This window comes from Castor canadensis, chromosome 1 (assembly GCF_047511655.1).
Source record: "Castor canadensis chromosome 1, mCasCan1.hap1v2, whole genome shotgun sequence".
Taxonomy (NCBI): domain Eukaryota; kingdom Metazoa; phylum Chordata; class Mammalia; order Rodentia; family Castoridae; genus Castor; species Castor canadensis.
In genome coordinates, this window is record NC_133386.1 from 28,742,256 (window position 1) to 28,764,532 (window position 22,277).

Here is a 22,277-nt window from a genome sequence, read left to right on the forward strand (position 1 = left end):
GCTGTTGTCTCCACATCATGTAAGACTGCAGGAAAAATAATGACCTGCATTTGTAAACAAATATCTGAGTGCCTTCCAGCCATTGTGAATACAGTAGAGATCAAAGTCAGGTCCAGACTTTACATTCATGGTGCTTATAGCTTGGTGGAGGAGATAGATGTTAAAAGAATTAACATGAATAATGTAAAATCCAGCCCTGATTAAGAGCTGTGAAGGAAAGATAAGTAGCATTACTTGAATGTGTAAAAGGAGAATTGAACTTAGGGAAGAAAGGGAGTGTTGACTGCCTGAGATGTAGAAGAACCCCAGGATGGCCGTGGAGGTACATCGTCCTTGGCACACAGTAGGTATTCAGTAACAATAAATGGCGGGTAAATTGTGTTCTGCCTATGGAATCTCTGTTGCTTTGATAGCAATTTCCTGGAAAACAGGTTTCTTTTCTTTTCAAAGGCATATCACTTTGGGATAACAATGGAAGATGTCTTTTTGACCCCTCTTTTAAGGGGTTTTCAGGGACCGTTAGCACCTGCTCACTGGAAGAACTCCAGCTCTGTATGAGATCATATGATAGGAAAGCCATGGCCTTTAACTACACACCAACCACACAAGTGGCTGTGGTTTGCCTAGTTAAGAGGAAAAAAAAATGTTATTGTACTTTAGCAGCTCAAAACTGCCAGCCTCTGGAGTTGTTGTGACGCTATGAACCTCATGTCTGGATGTTTGTTCCTATGTGTATACTGTGGCTTGCGTTCGGTCTTGTCTCTTTTGCGTATGGTTGGCAGAGCTTAAATTTCCTCAATGGAAAGCTAACACAGCCACAAGACCATGTTTAGAGTAGTGGACCTAGGTTTCTAATGCAATTGCGTGGAGAATGTCAGCACATTTTGTTAAGAGCAATAAAATATAACCCTAATAGATGTAGTCAAAATGCTTCTTTGTGAGTGGTGAAGGCACAGAGAGGCATGGGAAGGGAGGCAGGACACAAGTATGATTCTATGAGAGCCACTGGGGAAAAACCATCTAGGAACCATTGTGGAAGAAACTAGGGATCTCTAGCAAGAAGATGCAAAGCTCACACTAGGCGGACAGAGTTGTAGAATTTATCCCTTGGGAAGGAACAGGGGATGGTTGTCCTCAACTGTCTGGCACCATGTGGTCCCACTGTGTTAATCCAACCATCACTGTCCTCTTAGCCCTCACCTCCCAATCGTGCCATGGGTTGGGGGACCAAGCCTTCAAAACAGGGGCCTTTGCAGGCCACTTGGGACCCAAACTAAGTAGATGACTACATAGAAAGATTATAATTTCTACAGAGAAGATATTCTCTATCTCTTTGGTTCCTGGCCTCTTTCACCACAAGCTTTTACCATGATGTACTGTGCTGCCATGGACCTATAATAATAGGGCCAAGCAACCATGAACTAAAACCGCCTGAACTGTGATCCTCCTTTTAAAGTGATTATCTCATATATTTTGTTATCATAATGGGAAAATGACTAATACACCATCATAAATGCCCTGATCTGTTACTTAACCACTATCCGTATATAAGTAAAAGAAGGCCCTCCTAATTTGAATAGTGACTATATAGCAAGTGTGTATCATTTACCAAGTATTATAGTTCATTTATCGTGCTGTAATCCTTACAACAATGCCATGAAGGAACTATTGTTTTGATTTTATAGAGAAGGAAACTGAAGTGGAATGATTTTAAGTAACTTAATGCAATGCACTTATTCACATACAAACCTGGGATTGTGTGTCTATACCTGCCTGCATCCTTTCTACTATGTTAGAATAGCATTTTTGTTTCTCTGGGATTTTGTTTGTTTTCTGCTTTTTCTTGTTCATAGTTTAGTGATTGTGGATACAAATTTAGGAGAAATTATTCAGGTGTTCTTTCTAAATGTCAGACTACCTTCCCCAGTTTCAACAATGAAGTAACTGCATTGAGGGAGTCTAGAATAAATTTCCTTATCTTCTTCCAAATGTGGTTGAAATTAAGGAAAAAGGTATATTTTTTAAGCATATTGTTTAAATATAAAGATTTTCCATCAACATTATCTGTATTTTCTGGAAGGACAGCTTAAGACCACTCAGTAGTCATTCCTGTCCCTCCAGGGATGAACAGTGGGAGGGAGCTGCAAACAATCTCCAGCGACAGATGGGCGCTTCAGTCCTCAGCAGGGACCTGCAGAATGGGCACAGAGGGCTTCAGTCCATCTTCAGACCAGTCTGCAACTTCAAGTTGAGTAGCAGGGAACCCAGGACCTGGAGGACACTTTGCTCTGAAATTCCTCCTGGGTCACAGCTTTTTCAGCAGCTTGCCTGCTCTTCCATTTCAATCTCTTCAGGATCTCTGAAAAAGCAGAGATGGGGAATGACCTTCCTGGAAGATGGTGTCACAGATGTGCAGCATTTCCTGGGTCAGCATCCACCATGTCAGACCCACTGAGTGGGTTCCCTTGCTGTTGCCCAGGATTGCAGTGTCCACATAGTGCAGAGGAATATCTGTGCTACACAGACAAATAGTACGCATGTTAGTATAAGGCACCTCTGAGAGAAGCCAGTGATCAGTTACTACCAGAAGACATGGCTGCCAGAAAGACAGCTGCCTAGAGATCTTGTCAGAGGAGATTCCAGGAGTGAAGTGACCAGCAATAAGAGAAGCTCCAGTGACAGTAGTAAACTTTGGCATACCCCACTGGCCAGGATTTCTGACATCAGGAGGGTTTTCAATGGCAACAATGGCACAGTTGCCAGCAGAAGCTTCTTTATTTTTTTTTTATTATTCATATGTGCATACAAGGCTTGGGTCATTTCTCCCCCCTGCCCCCACCCCCTCCCTTACCACCCACTCCGCCCCCTCCCTCTCCCCCCCACCCCCTCAATACCCAGCAGAAACTATTTTGCCCTTATTTCTAATTTTGTTGTAGAGAGAGTATAAGCCATAATAGGAAGGAACAAGGGTTTTTGCTGGTTGAGATAAGGATAGCTATACAGGGAGTTGACTCACATTAATTTCCTGTGCGTGTGTGTTACCTTCTAGGTTAATTCTTTTTGATCTCACCTTTTCTCTAGTTCCTGTTCCCCTTTTCCTATTGGCCTCAGTTGCTTTTAAGGTATCTGCTTTAGTTTCTCTGCGTTGAGGGCAACAAATGCTAGCTAATTTTTTAGGTGTCTTACCTATCCTCACCCCTCCCTTGTGTGCTCTCACTTTTATCATGTGCTCAAAGTCCAATCCCCTTGTTGTGTTTGCCCTTGATCTAATGTCCACATATGAGGGAGAACATATGATTTTTGGTCTTTTGGGCCAGGCTAACTCACTCAGAATGATGTTCTCCAATTCCATCCATTTACCAGCGAATGATAACATTTCGTTCTTCTTCATGGCTGCATAAAATTCCATTGTGTATAGATACCACATTTTCTTAATCCATTCGTCAGTGGTGGGGCATCTTGGCTGTTTTCATAACTTGGCTATTGTGAATAGTGCCGCAATAAACATGGGTGTGCAGGTGCCTCTGGAGTAACCTGTGTCACAGTCTTTTGGGTATATCCCCAGGAGTGGTATTCTGGATCAAATGGTAGATCAATGTTTGGCTTTTTAAGTAGCCTCCAAATTTTTTTCCAGAGTGGTTGTACTAGTTTACATTCCCACCAACAGTGTAAGAGGGTTCCTTTTTCCCTGCATCCTCGCCAACACCTGTTGTTGATGGTGTTGCTAATGATGGCTATTTTAACAGGGGTGAGGTGGAATCTTAGTGTGGTTTTAATTTGCATTTCCTTTATTGCTAGAGATGGTGAGCATTTTTTCATGTGTTTTTTGGCCATTTGAATTTCTTCTTTTAAGAAAGTTCTGTTTAGTTCACTTGCCCATTTCTTTATTGGTTCATTAGTTTTGGGAGAATTTCGTTTTTTAGATTTCCTATATATTCTGGTTATCAATCCTTTGTCTGATGTATAGCTGGCAAATATTTTCTCCCACTCTGTGGGTATTCTCTTCAGTTTAGAGACCATTTCTTTTGATGAACAGAAGCTTTTTAGTTTTATGAGGTCCCATTTATCTATGCTATCTCTTAGTTGCTGTGCTGCTGGGGTTTCGTTGAGAAAGTTCTTACCTATACCTACTAATTCCAGGGTATTTCCTACTCTTTCCTGTATCAACTTTAGAGTTTGTGGTCTGATATTAAGATCCTTGATCCATTTTGAGTTAATCTTGGTATAGGGTGATATACATGGATCTAGTTTCAGTTTTTTGCAGACTGCTAACCAGTTTTCCCAGCAGTTTTTGTTGAAGAGGGTGCTCAGCAGAAGCTTCTTACAGATCCTCTTCAGATGTATGCCATAGATGCCACCACTTTTCCTTTTGTAGGTGTGCTGTTCCATCTGGAAATCAAGGTTGGTGCCACATAAGTGTGTTCTGCTGCAAGGAATCTGACATCTCCTCCTTCATTCACAGGACATCAAGGGCTCCAGACACTGTTTTCCTCTAAGATACAGCAGGAAGCCAGGCACTGGTGGCTCATGCCTGTAATCCTAGCTACTCGGGAGGCAGAGATCAGGAAGATCACTGTTCTAAGCCAGCCCAGACAAATAGTTCGTGAGACCCTATCTTGAAAAAACCCAATACAAAAAGAACTGGAGGAGTAGCTCAAGTGGTAGGGCGCCTGTCTAGGAAGCCTAGCTAAGTCTAGTAGGCATGAGGTCCCAGGTTCAGGTCCTAATATTGCCAAGAACAAAAAAGATATAGCAGGAATCCAAAATAATGCCAATATCATCTCTCTTTTTCTCTCTCTAGCAGGAAGATGATACAATGGAAGGGAAGGTGATATAATGGTCTGTTAAGTTTCTAAAAACTAGGATGTTCAAGTGATACTTATTCCTGCTGAGTTTCTGCTAATGGGATGTATGTGTGTGCATGTGTGTAACAGTGTCTCACTATGTAGCCCAGGCTGGCCTCAAACTCATGCTCCTCCCGCCTTCTCCTCTTGAGTGCTGAGATCACAGGTGTGTGCCACCATGCCCTGTCAAACAGAACTTCTGATAATGACTGACTATGGTTACCTTTGAGACTTTAAAATACAGAATACATAACCACAACAGTAGTAGCTGACACAAAGTGTGTAATATAGAAACACGAAGTTCAGAGACTTTACCAAATTCATAATAAATATAGAACGCAGTAAATGTAGAGGAAATTATTACATCAACAAAAATAGAAAACACACAAGAGAATTACCTTGCATGGAAGCAAAGTGACAGCCATTCAGTTTGTCTTTCTGTAATATGGTTGTAATGCTGAGCACTTTAAAGCATCAGCTTAAGTAACTGATTCTGATCAAGTCATCCCTAGAGTTAATCTGTGGCAATATATTGATCTGCCATCTTCTACATCCATGAATAGCTCCAGTAAGAGGTGTTCTTGGCACATGGAATCTTCCACCCTAGTCCCAAAGAAAATAAAGTAGATCTTCTGATATTGGCTGGGGACCCTGAGGCCTAAATCAAGAGTTTATTTTTGAAGTATTTAAAACACTGAAATGAACATACATCTATCATTGTTGCTACTTTTCAATAACTGACTACAGACAGATGTATTTATTTATATATAGATCATCTACTAAAAAAATTCCTTGAGCCAGGTATGGTAGCATATGCCTATAACTTCAGTGCTCAGGAGGCTGAGGCAAGAGACTCATGAGTTTGAGACCAGCCTGGGCTACCTAGTAAGACCCTGTCTCAAAAAGAAAATTTCCATACACTCAAAAGCAATTTGATTCCATTTCTTTATGAGTTAGAATAAATTTTAAAGCCTGACTTGTCTGTTTTGGGAAAGAAGGGGAGTTCTAAGTTTGACTCAAAGACTTATACCAATGTTGCTGTTTTCAACAATAAGCTGTGTTCATCCTCCTTTACCTCTTGTTTATCCTGGGCCATCTTTGCTTTGACAACCCAAAGCCAAGCACACAGATTCTTGTTCCTTTTAGTACTTTCTTGGTGAAGTATTTTTAATGTACTTATTTTTTAGGAAAAGGAGGCTTTAAAGTCACCCTGTTTTAAATTTGTAGTATTCATAATTCCACTCTCAACAGATCAGATAGATTCATGGTTGAATTTCAGAAACTATCTATCTATCATCTATCTATCTATCTATCTATCTATCTATCTATCAGTCATCTTTCTTTCCTATATGCAACTAATACTGTAAACACTATTTCAATTTCAGTTGTCTTCCTGGCTATTACATCAAAGATAAAATATATTGATTTTCAGCAAGTATTTATGTGGGACTTTTCTTCTGAATTGGTGAAGGGTTATGTAGTTTGTGTAGTTATAAATAAAATGTACAATGTTAATATATATTTAGAATACTCCATTTCTTTAATTATTTAATTTTTGTGAAGCTGGGGACTGGACCCAAGGTCTCACACATACAGACTACTCCTTTGAAATTGCGTGTTTAAATCTCTTTCTTTCTTTTTTTTTTGCTGGTACTGGGGTTTGAACTCAGGACCTTATACACTTGCTAGGCCTGTGCTCTACTGCTTGAGGAAATATTTATTTGAAGCCATAATACCAATTGAAATCATCTGGCTATACTAATTGAATGTCTATAACACTCAATAAAATTATTGATTTCTTTCACTCTAGTATTTTTGATTAGACTGAAAGGTTACCTTGGGTCTTGGCTCAATAGGCATTTTTAGGAATCTTGAGCACTTATCATAACACCTTTTTGTCTGAGATTGCTGAAGGAGAATTTACTGGCTCCTGAAGGATGTACTTAGCATTAATTTGTAATTTATTCCTATATGAACTCTTAAATTCATGGAAAAAAGATAGGAGAAATGTAATAATGTGTTTCTGAGAACTGAGTTCAACTGTAGAAATTCAGGACACCTTAGAAGAATAAGGACATTTTTTAAAAAGTGTTTTCATTATAGATTTTTTTTTTAAGTAGGAAAATAAAGAATTAAATGACCAGCCTGCTGTCCAGTGCATGCTGTGTGTTCCTTTCTGAGCCTGACAAGGCCAGCTCACAGTCCTCAATGGAAGCACTGTGCTGCTTCTGGCTGTTCTCTTCATCTGAGGTTTTAAACGACTCTCTGTAAGAGCATAAGCCATATTCTCTGCAGTTAATGACTTTGGAAAACTGCTTATTTTTTTGAGTTTCTTCATATATTTGCATTTTGTTCCTCTCTCTTATTCTTCCAGCTAGTACTTGTTCTAAGAACTTGGTATAGATCATGCTTCTCACATGTCAAGCCCAGGAAGAGAATTGTGGTACAGCGTTGATGGCCTTGCAGAAGATCTGAACAGAGTGTCGCTTTACTTTACTTTTTTTACTTTTACTTTTAAGGCACAAGTATTTGTGCATTTCTCCTAAAGGACATAAAGTCCATACTGTATAGCACTAAAAATAGACATTTAATACAATGCAGTGATACAATGAATAATTTAGATTGCATCCAACACTAAAAGTATGCATAAAAATGTGGACAAGGAGATATGAGGAAATCGTGATAACTTATCACCTCTGTCGGAATAATGTTTTGTTTGTTTGGCTTTTAAAGGAAGTGATTATAGCGGCGAGATAGATATCATAATTTTTTTAAGCAAGTAGAGCTTAAATAAATATATTACCGTATTTGAATGCGTTCTGTTGAATAAGTTGTAAAATCCTCTAGCAACTGAAGGAAAAAAATCTCAGTGGTCACTGCTGCATATCTATTTAAAGAAACAAATTTTGAAGGCACAAATTGAGGGTGCAAACTGTGGCTGCCTCTTTGGTTTGCAGACTGTGGATACTTCTTGCAGCAAACCAAAGCTTTAGAAAAAAAAGTGGAGGTTCCCTTGAACAGTAGTAATAGCTCTGTAAGCTTTTATAGCTTTCAGCAACCCTGTGATGAAAATGAAATAGTACTGATGTACGACACATTCCTTTTCTGAAAAAAGGTCTTCCCGATTAGTCAGAGAAGTCCATTCGAGCCAGCTTAAGCAAAGGGCAGCACAGCACCTCACAATCTCCCATTGGTGACCATTCACTTCATTCCCAGGTTTCTGCCATTACAGAGGATTGCAGTTGACATCTTTGCACAAATTTTTTTTTTTTTTTAACAAAGGCAGGATCCTCATTTTATTTCTTGTATCAGGAGAATTAGCTATTTTAGCAAAGAAACCTTAAATGTTCATGAATTGAGGTCTCAAAAAGATTTCATGCATTGTCATTGATGGGTTTTTTTTTATTATTGTTTTATTATTCATATGTGCATACAATGCTTGGGTCATTTCTCCCCCCTGCCCCCACCCCCTCCCTTACCACCCACTCCGCCCCCTCCCTCTACCCCCCAACTCACTCAATACCCGGCAGAAACTATTTTGCCCTTATTTCTAATTTTGTTGAAGAGAGAGTATAAGCAATAATAGGAAGGAACAAGGGTTTTTGCTAGTTGAGATAAGGATAGCTATACAGGGAGTTGACTCACATTAATTTTCTGTGCATGTGTTACCTTCTAGGTTAATTCTTTTTGATCTAACCTTTTCTCTAGTTCCTGGCCCCCTTTTCCTATTGGCCTCAGTTGCTTTTAAGGTATCTGCTTTAGTTTCTCTGCATTAAGGGCAACAAATGCTAGCTAATTTTTTAGGTGTCTTACCTATCCTCACACCTCCCTTGTGTTGCACAAATGTTCTTAATGCTACCAAATAGACTTCCAGGAGTGAAATTGCTGAATATGTATATGTACAGTGCATGTGGATGTGTATATATTTAGGGGCTTTGGGTATATCTCAGTGGTAGGGTGCAAGATCCTGGGTTTAATAACCACTACTGAAATACATACATTTATGTTAATTTAAATCTTAAATAGCTGCTATCAAAATGCTTTCCAACAAGGTGTTAATTTTTATTTCCAAATAGAGTTTCCTTACATCCCCACTAATAGTAGGTGTTAACACTTACAATTTTAGTCTTATCTGATAGAGATGAATTCTATTAAAAAACTGCAATAATTAGTAAGTGAATCCATCAAGGTTGCAGGATATAAGAACAATATATAAAAATCAATGTTATTGTGTCACATTACCAATAAAAAAGTTCAAATAGGATGAAAAGCATGACATGCTGGAGATAAAATTGTGTTAACAGCTTTCTGTCACTATAACAAAATGCCTCAGATAATTAGCTTATAAAGAGAAAAGGTTTACTTTGGCTCACACTTTTGGGTGTTCCAGTTCTTGATTGATGGACCCATTGTTTTGGACCTGTATGTCATGGTAGGCACACACAGTGCAGTAAAACCTTTCATCTCAAGGTGGAAACAGACAGCAAGAGAGGCTTGGTACCACAGTCCCCTTCAAGGGCACATTCTAATTACCTCAAGACCTTCCACTAGGTCCTATCTCTTAAAGGTTCCATCATCTCCTAATAGTGCCTCCCTGGGGACCAAGCCACATGGGCTTCTGGGGAACATTTGAAATCCAAGCTATAGTATAAATTTAACAATATACATGCAAGACCTGTGTAACAAAAGCTGAAAGATAACTCTCTAGTGCAATTCCAGAAAAAATATTTACTACATGGTAGTAACCAGATTTAAATTATTGAGAGGAATTTTTTATAATGTTTGTATTAGAATGGTAAAACATAGTGCCTAATTTGCCCTGGAAGAGAGTAGCAAAATGTAAATATGAAACAATGTTTGCTACAATGCAAAATAAATTGATTATTCAGAATACCTGAACTGTTCTCCTAAAAGCAGGGCAATCTAGCCAGGCATGATGGTGCACACCTGAAATCCCAGCACTTCGGAGACTTAGGTAGGAGGATTTTGAGCTCAAGTCCAGCCTAGGCTGTGGGATACCCTGTCTAAAAAACAAAAAATAGTAGGCCAATCTTACGTCTGGGTTAGCAAGGGGCAGTTTTAATATGCTTTTTGTTCTAACCAAATCATTAATGACGTCCTCTCACTATCAAAACCTCTTTGCTTTGGATAGTAAATTATATGGTTCCTATGTAATAAAACTTCCTGGCTTAGTTTCACAACCTTAAGACAGAATGTTAAAGGAAATGTACTGATTATGAAATGTGATGGTTACCTGCTGTGTTAAGTTGGTATGTTCTCTTTTTAATTTTTTGTGGTAAGTAAATTGTTATGTTCTTATACTACATTTTAATTCCTTCCTCCCTCCCTCCCTCCCTCTCTCCCTCCCTCCCTTTCTTCTTTCTTTCCTTCCATCATTGTTTTTTCTTTTGGTGGTGGCAGGGGGGCAGTGCTGTGGGAACAAACCCAGAGCCTCACATATGATACTAGGCAAGAGCCTTACCACTGAGCTACATTTTTTTCTTTGAGACAAAGTCTGGCTACATAATCCAGACTGGCCTTGAACTCATGATCCTTCTGCCTAAGCCTCCTGAGTATTGGAATTGCAGCCATGTACCTGCACACCCAGTCACTAAACTACATTTTGTATGGCTGTCCTAGGCATTATAAATTAGCACATAAGTTTTAAAAAATCTATTTTGATTACTAGTGACTTAACTATACAAAAATTTTGCTCCAATATGATGTGTTCCCTCTCCTTCCATTATATTATTGTTACACAAATGATGACGTCTTTATAAATTACAAATCCATCATCACAGCATATAATTTTTACTTTATACAATTGTCTTAAATCAAATAGGAGGAAAAATGCATGTACATTTTCTTCTATATTCACCTATGTAGCTTTCTTCACTGGTGCTTTTATTTTTTCATGTGCTGTCAACTTACTGTAAAATGTTTCTTCATTTCAGTTTGAATTTCTTCCTTTAGTGTTTTGTGCATTGTTTGCCTTAATTTATTCTTCATTTTTGAAGGATTGCTTTGCTGAATAGAATTCTTGGTCGATAGTATTTCTTTCAACACTTTGAATATGTCATCACATTCCCTTCCAGTCTTTGTGGTTTCTGATGAGGTGTCAAAATGTTTCTGTTGTTAAGGATTCCTTGCACACATTGTGTCACTTTTCTGTTTTCAAGATTCCTTCTTTGCCTTTTGACAATTTGACGATTATTTATTTAGGTGTTGATCTCTTTGTGTTTACCTTGCTTGGAATTTATCGAGCTTTTCCAATGCGCAAATTAGTGTTTTGTGTGTGTGTGTGTGTGTGTGTGTGTGTGTGTGCTTTTTTTTTTTTTAACACATTTGGAAATGTTTTGTTTTGTTTTGCTTTTGAGACAGCATCTTGTGATGCAGCTCAGGCTTGCCTTGAACTGATGATGCTTCTGCCTCAGCCTCCCAAGGGCTGGACTGGGGACCACAGGGGAATGCTATCAGGCCTATCTTCCCTTAATTCTTCAGACAGGATTTTCTTTAGTTCTTTAAATATTCTTGTAATAGTTGATTTAAAGTATTTTGTTGCTGTTTCAGGAGTTCAATGACAGTTTTCTTTCTTTCCTTCTTGTAATTTTTGTTGTTGAAAACTGAGTAACCAAAATAGTATAATGCGACAACTCTGGAAATCAGATTCCTTCTTTCTCCAAGATTTTGTTATTATAGCTGCTATTTGTCTCCTTAAGGACTTCCCAAACTAATTTTATAAAGTCTGTTTTTTGTTGTATGTGACCAATGAAAGCTCTGCTTGAATAGCTTAGTAGACAGCTAATTATTGGTCAATGATTTCCTTAATGCCTTGAACAGTATCTTTTACCTTTTGGTGAAGGACTGTGTGTGTAAGTAAGTGTACTGAGGCACACTTTTAACTCTCAGAGTTTTTATTATGTAGAAAAGGAATTCCACTATATAGTAAATATCTTCTGTGTGTCAAACAAAAACCAGTGTAAAAATCCCAAAGGCATTTTTAGACAGCAAAACTCAACACTGCTTTTCTTCATACTTTGCAGTGTCTTTTTTCAATTAAAAAAATTTCAAAAAATGATTCTTTTATGCACAGACATCCTAAGCACCATGTGTTAATGCTTACAAACACCTTTTCTCCACAGTAAAGTACTGCTGTTCACAGAAATAAATGTGTCAGGCTTCCATTAGACTTGGAGTATGAATTGAGCAGACAGAAATCTTGAGCAGACAGGCTGTTTAAATATCATTGTTAAGATAGAAGTGTTACAGTGAAATCATACCTGCAACAATTCACTGTAACCCAACATAAGGATTGGCATTATTTCACAACATTTAAAAATATTCTATGGCAATCAATGTCATTTTGTGTGCATGGCAAAGCATAATTAGACCTTTAATGTTCTCCAGAATTAATAAAACTTCTGAAGACACTATGACAAGTATCCATAAAGGCATATTTAATCTAATTTAAGATGAAAAGGTTTTAAGGAAGATGCATGGTTAGAGTTTGGTGGCACAACTTCTGTTTCTTTTTTAGATATCTTAGCACACTTTTTAGAGCAAAACATATGCTTAACCATTGACTTTCACAATTCCCTACTTGAGAGACTAAGTGGAAGAATGGTCCTCTGAAAAACAAGGAATTCCATGACTAGGAGCATTTAATTAGTCTCAATATTTATGACCTGTGTTTCCTATAAATAATATCTAACTCAATCGCTGCATATTTTAACTGAGTCAGAATTTCATGTAGTATGTATTATTAATGAGTACCTACCAGGGGCTCTGAACCTCAATAAAGAGTTTGTATTAGAAGCTGAAAATATCAATAACCAGCCAATGAACACCTTACCAAGAAATCAAAATATAACTTCGAAATCCATTTTTTAGAAGAAAACAAAGAAAAAAACCAAAAAAAATTTTGTATGGTAGCGAATAATGAGTGAAGGATCTAGCAATTGTGGCTACATCTTTAACTCAGTTCCCTACTGGATCCTTGCCTTTCCTGATTCTAAGCATTGCAGGTGGCACTGTGCACAATGTTCACAAATTCTTAAATGCCACACTATATTCTTTACTCTCCAATCTTTCCCCCAGGTGTGTGGTCACGTATTTCCTCCACCTTAAGCTGGGAAAACATAGTCCTCCTTGGGCTAAAACAAAGAAACAAGCAAATAGACAAAAAAAAAAAATAGAATAACAAATAAATATATTAACTGAAACCATTGACTCTTCTTGGACTAAGCTCACAGTCTCAGTAAAAGAGCTCAGCTTTTCCTGAGCCACAATACTGAATTATAGTTCAGGCTCAGCCTGAGATCCCTCTATACAAGCTGTTCTGGCTAGACAGCACTCTTGCCTTAAGGTCTGAATTCAGCTCCATGAGCCTCTGCCTCTGAACTCCTGGGACCAGGACCAGGCAGGGCCCCTCCTCAGACACCTGAGTTCCAGCCATGCTGGAGGCCTCTTCTAGCTTGCTAGGTTCTGACAGGCCCTTTGTCTTCCTCTTTGCCTTTAGGTGATAGTGTTGGGTCTGGGAACCTAAAGGACAGATGGGTGAATCAATATCCCATCCCCCATGGGGAGTACCATGAGCCCTGCACCCTGAGTTGGAGATACAGGGTCTCATAAATCTGCTATGGGGCTGATAAACAAAACGCTCTCAAGGTTGTTTCCCCCCATAAGGGGCGAACAGACCAGCTCATTGTAGGGAGCTGGTGGGAATCCACCCCTTACCCTAACCCAGAGTTAAAGCCCCAGCCTTCACCTCAGTGGGGAGCCACCGGTTTCTGGGCTCTACTGCACTGCTCTAGCTGTAGCCTTTTTTTCCTCTAATAAATCCTACTTCATGTGCCGACCTTGTTGTCCCACCAGTCAATCTGCTGCCTAAGCCAATCCTTTGGCCTGTGAAGGCAAGAACTCTGGACACTGGCCTGCAACAATAGCTGCTTTCTGGGGTTACTTGTCTGTGTTGCTTCAGTATTCTCTTTTGTTTTTTTTTCTTATGTTTTAGTTCCCTATCACTTGATCAATCTTTCATTCATTATAATGATGGTCTTTATTGATATACCTGGTGAAGTTCCTGATGGTGCCAATGTGGGGCCACCATGAGGTTGACTCTGGGAGGTGGGCGGAAAAAGGCAGAAGACAAGAACAATGGCCTCTGCCAGGCTGGAAGAACTTTGCTAAGAAAGAAAATAAGTAAGAAGGAGTGAGTCCTTTCTTCCAGTCCATTGTTACCTCCCTCTGACATGATCTATTGGTTGGACCTAATGGGGAGCCAAGATGACAAAGGAGAAATGTGCTTTGCAGTCTTAGCCCCAGTTTCACAAACAGGGGTGTGAAGCCCAGTCTTGGAAGTGCAGACAGACTATCCAGTGGGCACGAAGCTATGTCACTGGGTCATGATACTATTGTATTTCATCTTTGCTTTGAAAACACTTTCTGTTTTATTCTACCTGCTTATTAAATATGGTTTTTCTTTATAGATGTTAAATTGCATCATTGGAGTCTTGAGACTCCATCTCCAAAGTAACCAGAGCAAAATAGGCAAATAGGTCTTGAGATTCCATCTCCAAAATAACCAGAGCAAAATGGACTGGAGGTGTGGCTAAAGAAGTAGAACAACTGCTTTGCAAGTGTGAAGCCCTGAGTTCAAACACCAGTCCCACAAAATAAATGAATAAATAGTACTTACTGACCCTACTATACCTTGGAAATATGCAAAGTATCAGAAATATAGTAGCAAAAAAAAATCAAGAACTTCCTGTCCTCAAAGATAGGTAGTAGGCAAGCAATGTAATAAAATTATTAAGTGTTATATGAAAAAGTGGCCAGGTATGGCTAGCATATTTACCCAAGTCTGTGGTATTGGAAACAGTGTCCCTGCAAAAGTGAGGGTTAAGTTCAAACCTAAAGGAGGCAATGCAGGAAGAAAGAGGAATGTGGGGCAGTCATAAGTGAAGTGAGAAGGAATTGAGAGAAAGAAGAGTCGAGAAGAGTGTTCCAGATAGGGAACAGTACATGTGAAATTATAATGTTTTCTGTAGACTATTACCTCCTTTTGTAGTATGTTTTTCCTTTTTACTATTTCTATATTATTTCTCGGGGCTCCACAATTACCAGGCAAGTGTTCTGCCACTTGAGCCATACCCTACCCCTTTTTTACTTTTTAGTTTGTTTTGTCAGATAGAGTTTCAAGCTAACAGCCTCAGACCATGATCCTCCCACATTTGCCTTCCAACTAGCTGGGATTCCATATGTGCACCACCACACTCGGCTTGTTATTTTGTTCTTTGTTTGTTTTGCTGCTCAAGGACATGAACTCAGAACCTCACTATGCAAGTGCTTTGGAACTTGAGCAAACACCTGGAGTCCTGCCCTGCTTGTTTTTGGAATAGGGTGTACCTGACTTTTCCCAGGTCTGGCCTTGAACCACCACCTTCCTGTGTTCACCTCATGTCATGAATATCTGGGATTATAGACATACACCATAACACCTGGCCCTCCCTTTTAAGTTTCGTATCTCTGATTTTCAAAGACAAACTTGTTCACATAGTGGGTATTCAGTAAATATATTAAATGGCAAATATTGAACCTCACAGATTTTTCTGGAAACAGAGATTCCAGCTACTAAGTATTGATACTTTTAGTTCTAAGCATTTTGGTTTTTGGAAATTCTACTTATTTATGTATTTAACTATGGTGGTACTACGAGTTGAACTCAGGGTTTTGCACTTACTAGGCAAGCACTCCTACTATTTGAGCATTCTGCCAGCCCTTGGAAACCCAATTTAAAGTCCAAAGATTTTATGCCCTCCAAAGAAATAATGCTTTGAGTCATGTGCTGCCAATAATAGAAAAATTTGAGACAGTACTAAGATTTCAGTGGTTCATGGAGCCACTAGAAGTTCAAGACCTCTGTAAGGGAAATCAGATGGTGTGATATTTTAGTTTTACCTAAAATATTTAATTATAAGTCATTGTTTGCTTGATTTCACTTTAAAGTAGATTTTAAAATATTGTATTTAATTTATTTAGTATTTTTGTTCACATTTTAAATGGCCATAGGAATGGAATGTGATCTATTAGTCTATGCATGCATTCTTTAAAACAAATTCTTAAAGATGTGAGATGTAAAGGAAAGAAGGACGATAGGGAGGGAGGAAGGAAGGAAGGAAAATGAAAACTACAGGAGGCCATTGTTTTGGATTAAGGTCTTCCCTTGGGTTTCAACAGAATAAAAATCAGGAGTCACACACCACTCACCTTTAAGTTCCAATTATCAAGCTAAAACTAAGCTGTCTATCTGATCTTCTGAGAAATTAGAATTAGAGAGATAACAGTCAAAACTCCTGTTATAATAGTGAAGTTCCCTCTGCTTTAATCCTTCCACAAAACAAGTAACCCGAAATAATCTGATGTTGATGTTATTTTCCTATTTCTCTGTCTCTCTGTCCCACCCTACAAGAAAAGCAACTCTGAAATGATCAATATGCCTTTTGTTTTTGCTTTTTTAAGCCTTTTTTGGTCTGTAAAACTGTCCTCTTTTGTTTAGCTCATTAGAACACTTAATTCTATTTTAGAGAATAAAGCATTGCCTAATTCCTGAACCCAAAATAAGGCCAATTAAGATCTTTTAACTAAATTGTTGTAATTTTGTCCTTTGACATATTGAAAGAAGAAAGGAAAAATAGTTCTAGTCCTACCACCTACTATCATGGTAAAGTCGACCCAAGGTAAGGCACAGGTGAGAAAAGTCAAATGAAGACCAATTAATTATACACTCACGAAGTAAAAGTAGAGATCTAACTTAGTACAATTGAAAACAAAACGATTTAGTCCACTCCAGGAGGCTCATGGCTTTAGTCCTAGCTATTCAGGTGTCTGAGGTTGGGAGGATCATGGTTCAAGGACAGCCTGGGCAAATAGTTCTCTAGAGTCCATCTTCAAAATAATCAGAGTGAAATGGACTAGAGGCAGGGACCAAGTGGTAGACCACCTGGCTTTGCCCTGAGTTCAAACTTCAACCCCACCAGGGGGGGGAAAAACAATTTAGATCTCAGGAATCATAGACTATCCTGACCAATATATCAGATAACCTAATAGCCTTTTGTTTGACTCTGCATGCATAGATCTGGTCTGTGAGGTAGGGAGGGACTGGCTGAATTAATGAGGAAAATGTGGCTTCTTAGAATGGGACGTTTGAAATTTTAAGAAATGTTCCTACCTTAGCATTATTTAATTAGATTTCAAAGGAACAGTTTCTCCTGTGAAATTAGACCTAGTTAAATTAAAGTACCTTAATAAAGTATTAAAGAATATATTTTAAAAAATCATTTTTATTTATAGGCTATTGAAATTGACCAATGGTTTGTGTAGGTAAAATCATATTACTTATATATTGTATTCACAAGTAACTAAAGTCTCTGGGGCAAGAAAATAAAGGGAATGTAGGAAATGGTAAAAAAAAAAAAAGAAACTACAATTTCTGTAAGTACATTTAACAGATACTCCCCTTCTTACAAATTAAATGCAATGTCTCAAGCAAGGATATATTACCGTTTGAATTTCAAGAGTTATATTACCAATTTCATTGCAAAGGAATCAGGACAATATGTGTAATTTCAGTTTTAAAATAATGATTATGTCCAAAGGAAATTGAACATTTCTTAGGACCTACTAGTTTTTCAGGTAAGTTGAGAGTTTGTCTCTTTGTATTAATTTCATAAAGTCTCAAAAAACTCATTAGACAATTTTTGCCTGGACTTTTACAAAGTTTCTCTTTTTTTCATTTTGTGGCTAATGACTTCCTATTATCAAAACTGTGCATACTTTAACACCCACCCTCCCTCCATCACATTGTTTTTTGGGGGTTGAGGTCTGAGTGACAAGGACATTGATACAACTGAATCATCCTTCTGCAGGCATGCCTTTGTTATCAGATTGGTTTTCAAGTAGATTTATACATTTTAAAAGTGTATCCGTTGAACTAGATTAGTCTTTGCATGATATGACATTCATCCCAGTAATGGGTGATAGAATTTTGTACTTTCAACATGTGAACCAAACTAGATAGTAAGCTGACATATTGCTAAGCAGTTCTTTTCTTCCTGGTTATCAGATTAAGCCACCAGAGTGAAGCTGAAAGAGAGTTATCATGAAAGTTTACTGGATTAAGGCCAAGTTTCTACCCTCCTAGGATGCCAGGATTTTCCAACAACCACTCCAAGTTAGGTCTTGTCTTAATATGAAGAGAATTCAGAAAAACTGACAACTGAGAGGTGAAATAAAGAAGCAAACAGAAGATGACATTTTCTTGGATTTCTATAGGAGCTTGACAAGCATCCCAAAGAGAACAATAGAAAATACAAGAAAAGTTATATCAGTCAAACTTTAGAAAAGATTAGTACATGTAAATAATCATATGTTTATATTTAAGGAGTATATTATATTATACTCTCTAATCATGATACTTCATAAAAGCATATTAATTATACAATAAATATCCAAAGTGTCACTGCTGGGAAAAATACAAACAAGCACAATTTAAAGAGACCTTTTTTTGAGGAATGTAAAATTTTGTGGACATTTACAAATCTAAGAATCACATTATTCCATATAGTGTAACTGTACAAACATCTCCAGACATGTTCTATAAGTAAAATATGGCTTTCCTCAATTAAATAGCAGTGGAATTGGTAGGTAGAATGGGTTTGACTTGAAATTTAACTAGGATGTGGAAGATATTGACATACCTTTTCCTTGAAATAGTTGTAATCTGTAATGAGGGCAGACATGTAAAGAACCCAGATTTTACTTAGTTTTCAGAAAAGGATCTCCTTTTGCTTGATGGAGGAGAAACATGGCATAAAAACATTGTGTAAATGCTATAGGACTTTGTAAAATTCTCTTTCTCACCTTCACACCACTCCTCACCTCTCCTTTTCTACCTTTTTCTTCCAATTTCTCAGCTTCTTCCCTTACCACACATTTCCTTAGCATAAACTACATTAAATAAAAGGTCAGCGATTTAGTCCACATCCTTGTCTTCTCCTATTCAAATTGCTACAATATCAAAGCCATTGGGTAAATATAGAGATAGACTTCTTTAGAATGCCCTTTTACCCACACCCAGTGCTAGGGATCAACAGCTCAGAGCCTGTGTGTGCTGGCAAATGGCTTTACATATGATTGAGCTACACCCCCGGCCCAGAATGGCCATGTTTTATTGATCATTAACCACACTCTAGGACACTTTAAAAAATATTTGGTTATAGTAGTCATGTCTTCATTTGGTCTTCTCTTCCCTGGGCTACTTAGCTCCAAGGCTTTCAATCATTTTTTCTATAACAATGTATTTATCATCTTCTATTATCTTGTTCCCTATCAGTTTTCATGCTTTCTGTTTCACAAGGCTTCCTGCCTTAGTCTGTTTGAGCTGTTCTAACAAAAATAACATACACGGTTGGCTTAAACAAGCATTTATTTCTCACTATTCTGGAAGCTGGGGGAGTTCAAGATCAAGGTGCCAGCAGACTTGGTGTCTGGTGAAAACTCACTTACTAGATCATAGAGAGCCATCTTCTCCTTGTGTCCTCACATGACAGAAGGAGATCTCCAGAGCTCTCTGGGCTCTCTTTTATAAGGCCTCTCCCCTCATGGGATAATTACCTTACAAAGTCTTTACCTCCTAATACCATAACACTGAGGATTAGGATTTTAGTACATGAATTTGGGGAGGACACACACATTCAATGCAGAGCATTTCCTTTCATGGGCTTCCCAGGAAACACTTATTTCCATGTTAACATTAATTTGATTATTTAATTTAAATTTTGCACTTTGTAAAATGTCCAAATTTGTACATATTGCTTATAAAAAGTTTTACAGCAGGAAATATGTTTTCCCTTATATTTAATACACATAACATATATTAAAAGACGGGGACAACAGGAAAAATTTTAGTTCTAAAGTAATCATCAAGATAGGTATCAAGATAAGAGATATTTATAACAGTTTTCTATACATGGAAATCAATCATCTGTCATCATTATTTGCTGTAATCTAAAAAGATTTCTGTGTGAAGGAACCTATGTATGCATGTGTCAGCCAGCTTTTCATTGCTGTGACAAAATGCATAAAAGAAATAAACATAAAGGAGGAAAAGTTTATTTGGGACATGATTTCAGTCTAATGCTAGCTAGAGCTGTCAGGATCCAGTCACCTCTAAATACTGCTATGTGACCAAGCCTTTAACTCTGGAATGTTTGGGAAAACTTCATATCTAAACCACAATGTACCTTCTGCTTTTACATTCAAAGATGATAGATGCTGGTATTGCTGTGATTTGAGAATCATGGAAATGTTAAACTGGGAAGAAACTTAGAGGTCACATACTACAATCTGTTTAAAAACAAATAACCAACCAGAGGCAGACAAAAGTAAGTTACCCTGACTTAAGGTGATGTTGATTCGCACCTTGGGGAAGAACTAGAGCTCCTAAATTACTGTAAGGGATTCTTTTCTTTGCACTAAATTGCTCCTGAAAAGAGGCAAAATGAAGGAATCTTCCCAATAATTTCTTCGCCAGAAAGAGCTCTTCAGTCACTGCTTATACTTGTAAATGAAGTATTAGTCTTAGGTTCTCTAGGATATATTCTAAATACTAGAAATTTGCTATGACATGAAGTACACCAGAATTTAGTCCTACCATAGACTCACAATGATCTAGATTTTTTCCATATTCTTGGTTTACCAGTTACTCTGGACCATCTATCCTAAGGCATTTAAGAAACTTTTACATGTCTCTTCTGGGACCTTCCATTTCTGAACATCAATATGCCTCTGAAAGGTTCTTTTTCCTAAACAGAACAAGCAAGTCAAAAAGTAAAATCTCTATACATGGAGTTCAGAATATATCAAGGCAATACTTCTGAATTGGGGACAGAGAAGAAGAAGGAGTCATTATAATCTATATTTGGCTATTCCTGTTGGTCTTACTAATCAAATTGTGGTTTAAAAAGTCATAATGTCCAATGTCATTTTCCTCTTAAGCATTTTATTATTTGTGTCCTTTTTCATAGACTAAGTCTAGGGGATAAAGCAATATATAGATTTAGGTATAGATGGATAGATTCATGTATACTAGTATGATCTGAATATGGGAACAAAACTCTCTCAGCTCTTGGTCTAAAACACCTGGAAGAGGTTAACTTGTTCTTTAGCATTTTACTAAAAGTTTTAAAACACTCTTATGAAAAATGTTCTGTTTATTAGATTTGATCTGGACTATCCTAGGGACATGACTAGTTGCATGTTATTTAATTTCCTACTCTCTCTTTCAATCACTAATCAAATAGCGACTTAAAGAACAAATAGCCAGTGGAATAAATTTGAATCAATTATCAGCACAGTTGCAATGTAATTACCCTATATATTTATTTTTTAAAAAATCATAAGCGATTCACATTAACATGACTTGAGAAGGGGACATTTTATCAAAAGTTTCATTGTTGAGCTGTGGCCTTTTTTTTTTTAAAAGCATAAAGCTTTGAATAAAATATCTGTTCCTTAAAACTTTTAGGCAATTAATATGTTGAGCAACATGTGAAAGAGTGGGCACTACAGAATTTCATAACATGAGTTCTCAACTTATAAAACCAAGTCCTTGTTACATTAGCCTTCCTGAATCATTTTAGTATAACATTTCAATGGAATGGAATAAAAAGATCTTTTGTAACTATTCATGGTATACCTAGAAGGCAGTTTTCAGAATTGTGGCTAATGACCAAAGGAAATCCCACATAAAACTGACTATAGGCATGAGAGTCTATAGGCATGGAGCTCATTATCAAAGAAGGAGTTATTTGTTACTATGGGCTGTGAAATTTATTTGTAATAGATAATTATTCTAGTTATCTATTACTATATAATAAATCACTCCAGAACTTTGTGGCTTAGAGACCACAGGTATTTTTTTTTTTCCTAAGATTGCAATGTTGGTAGGATTTGTGAGAAGAGGTTGTCATGATTCCACTCAGCATGAGCTGGGGCATCTGGAGGGCTGTGTGCTGAAGTCACATCTGAAGCCTTGGTCACATACATGTCTGGTCATGGATGCTCTGGCTGTCATCCGGGACCTCAGCTAAGGCACTGCTGAAACAGTACATGCAGTCTTTCAATGTGGCTGTTTAGCTTCCTCAGATTATGGTGACTTGGTTCCAAGGATGAGCACCACAAGAGGATCAGATGGAAACTATATCATCTTTTATGGCTTAGACTTAGCAGGCACATACTGACACCTCCATTATAGTCATAGATCTATCCATCTTTAAAAGGAGGAACTACATCCCACTAGAGGAGTGTCCCCAACTCTTAATGCAGGAGTGTCAGCATCACGTGATAAGAGCATTTTGGATGGGATATACTTGG

The 22,277-nt window shown here is 37.8% G+C and overlaps 1 pseudogene; it reads right to left on the reverse strand.

Annotated features, from left to right (window-relative positions):
• Window positions 1-2,086: 2,086 nt before the first annotated feature.
• LOC109684479 (small ribosomal subunit protein uS2B-like) overlaps window positions 2,087-22,277 on the reverse strand; it is a 31,348-nt pseudogene continuing 11,157 nt past the window's right edge.